This window comes from Gadus macrocephalus, chromosome 6 (assembly GCF_031168955.1).
Source record: "Gadus macrocephalus chromosome 6, ASM3116895v1".
NCBI lineage: Eukaryota > Metazoa > Chordata > Actinopteri > Gadiformes > Gadidae > Gadus > Gadus macrocephalus.
In genome coordinates this window covers 24,541,793-24,545,038 of record NC_082387.1, presented here as the reverse complement: position 1 = coordinate 24,545,038, position 3,246 = coordinate 24,541,793, and positions in this window count along the sequence as shown.

The window sequence follows — 3,246 nt, the reverse complement described above, 5'->3', positions numbered from 1 at the left end:
TTTGATTATCAGTAACTCCAAGACTACCAAAGGCTATGTCAACTTTTATGTTATGACATTTTATGTAATCTGACATTAAATGACCTACTGTTATTTATCATCTGTATAGTTATTTGTCATGTTGGAAAGTCCACAACTGCTGGAGTCAAGTTCGTTGTCTGTAAGAATGCTTGATCAATAAACCTGATCTGATTTGTCCATCTAATTTGTCCAGTTGTCCACGAACCTCATCATCACTCGAATGACTCGATGAGGTAGCCTAGTAGGTGTCATGTCACAGCTTCTTGGCACATACTGCCCACCGTAGTTTTTGGACAAGCAAGCACTATTAGTTTGAATGCAATATACAATTGTACCACTAGATGGGAGTAATTTTTACACAGTGTCCCTTTAATGTGGTTAAACTATTTAAAGATTTGTATGCAAAATATTTCTGCTCAATTTGTGGTCAATGAAACTCTGATTTTTTTTAATTTGATAAAACACAACTATGGGTTAAAGGTATTTGCTTTGGGCATCTTTTGATATTTTTAGAATCTAGCTCCATTGCCGTTAGAAATGGTGTCTCCCAGTACTGCAAAGTGCTTCCACAAGTTTAAAAAAGAATGGGCAGAAAAGGAACTGCCAACTAAATCTATTTAACATGGGTAGAAAGTTTCCATGGAAGCTCTTGGCTGCTGGTTCCCAACACAGCTCCACTGTTAGCCTGTGACCTTGCGTTTAACTTTTTTCGACTTTTGGTGACTTTCACAAGAGAAATGAACTGGTTAATACAATAAACAAGACATTTCATGGTACCATTTTGAACTGTTTGTGGATATTGCATTAAATCCATATGCTTGAAACTTTTCAATAATGCATATCAACGAAACAATGGAATGAAATAAATAGTTCAAGCAATTTGTGGGACTTGGCTGCTTTTACATTATTACAAATTTTCAAGGTTATTTCAGTCTCTCCAACCTGCAGGTCGTGCGAAGAATCATGTGAATGGGAATATTCTATAAATGTCTTGATATCATCTTTCCTCTCAACACTTCTGCTGCAGCCGCTGTTGAAGCGTATGAGTCCTTTGAGACCCCCTTTGATAAAAGGGGTTCGAACAAGGCAGTGTTGTTTTTGGCAGGCATTTTAGATTTAGTTTTAGTCTTAGTCTTTTTGACGAAATGCTTCTTAGTTTTAGTCCCATTTTAGTCATTTCTATCTTTGAAAGTTTTAGTCTAGTTTTAGTCTGACGAAAACTCAAAAGGTTTTAGTCTAGTTTTAGTCCGACGAAAACTCGTCCACCAGCCTCTCTCTGTAGTGTATGAGTGTGTGTGTGCCGTGTGCGTGCAGGCGCAGCTGCGCGCGAGCACACGAGCCAGTGTTGCGGGGGGGGGGGGTGGAAGGGTCTCACGTGACGCGTTTTATCCAATCAGGTTGCTTGGATGCTCCCATTGAAACCCATTCTATTCTACGTGAACCACCTACATGTAAGCCGCTAGAAGCAGTTAAAATTGGAGCGGACTAGAGCGGACTGGAGCGGAGTCAAATCCCCGCTCCGGCCTTTGAATTTAAAACCGCTCTGCGCTCCAACCCGCTCCAACGTATTTCTTCCGCTCCGCTCCACCACCCGCTCCACGCTCCGCTCCGCTCACATGCTCTCACTAACAATTTAGTCTCGTCTAGTTCTCGTCTGACGAAAATGTCTACATTTTTCGTCACATTTTAGTCTTTATATGGCTTTGGTGACATTCGTCTTAGTCTCGTTTTCGTCATGGAAAAAAGGGGTCTGACGACGTCATTTTCGTTTTCTTCTTGCCTGACGAAAACAACACTGGAACAAGGTGAAGGACACCTTGTTCGTCCTCCTACGCCACCGGGAAGATATAATGAATTGATTCAGCTATCCCCAGAAGTCTGGGGTCAAAAGGTCAAAAGGAGACGGCACCAGCCCCGTTGAAAAAAAATAGAATACCACCCAACACACTCAGGAGATTAATGATATTTAAATTATTATGACCATGAAGTCTTTATTTGCATGGGTTTACATTTCGTTCTGTGTAGCATGGAAAAATCGGAGAAACACTCCCATTCAGAATGCATTGGTTTAAATTTCGTTCTTTGGAAAACGGTTCTTTTTATTTATTTATTTATTTTCAGTTTTTGAGGAGGTGCTTCAAAGATGCAAATTTTTCTGCAATAATCCAAAATCCAATGGAAAAACCCGTTGGCTTTTTGTCAAGGGAACCCAGGTCGACGCTAACTTCCGGGTTGGCCAACATACGTCATCCCTCCACCAATCTACTGTAAAAACAAATGTTGAAGTTTAATGATAATAAATGAATTTATTCTTTATTCTGCCGTAGTATTTATTTAGGGGGGGGGGGGGGGGGTGGTGGATCCAGATCTCGGGCAACAGCGCAGGGTTGCCAGGTCCTGCAAAAAACGTGCTGCCCACATACCGTTCAAAATCCACCCAAAATGTCCTAGAAGCATCCCAAATAAAAAATGATATTATTGGCCATTTTGGCCAACGTTTTGAAAGTAATAATATTTGAGGGAATTTTTATTTTTTTTTGTTTTAGCAGCGAAATGCACCGTGTGCGTGTCTGTGTCTGTGTGTCTGTGTGTGTCTGTGCGTGCGTGTGCGTGTGTGTGCTTGTGTGTGTGTGTGTGCGTGCGTGCGTGTGTGTATAACACGCTATTTTATGTTGAAATGCGACGTAATCCAGTGTTCACGAAACGTACACTGTCAACGTATGCTTTTGGCGACTGGGTTGGCTCTCAGATATACATGTTTCTAACAAGATGATATCCTTAAAAGTTACATAAAGTAACAGTTTAATAACACAAACGCAGGAAGCACGTGAGCTGCTAGTTTAGCGAAAGCAGCGTCCCTAACAACCTGACGTCGTTGAAACATGCGAGCGAGCCGATCAAATCCTAATAACTATAAAACTAAAGATCAGACACAATCACTGACTGAAGATTATGCAAGTAAAAAGTATATTTCTCTCTAGAAATGTTATTAGAAACACGTTTAACGGTGAATCGGTCCTAAAATATTGCATTTCCCATTCAGATAATAAAGATTAATAAAGATCATACACATTCACTGACTGAAGATTATGTAAGGAAAATTTACATTTCTCGCTAGAAATGTCATTAGAAACGCGTTTAATGGTGTATCTGTCCTGTTGTTAGGATTAAGTGGGGTTAATGGGTTCGGGATGTTATGTGGTTGTGTGTTGTTCTATTAACATT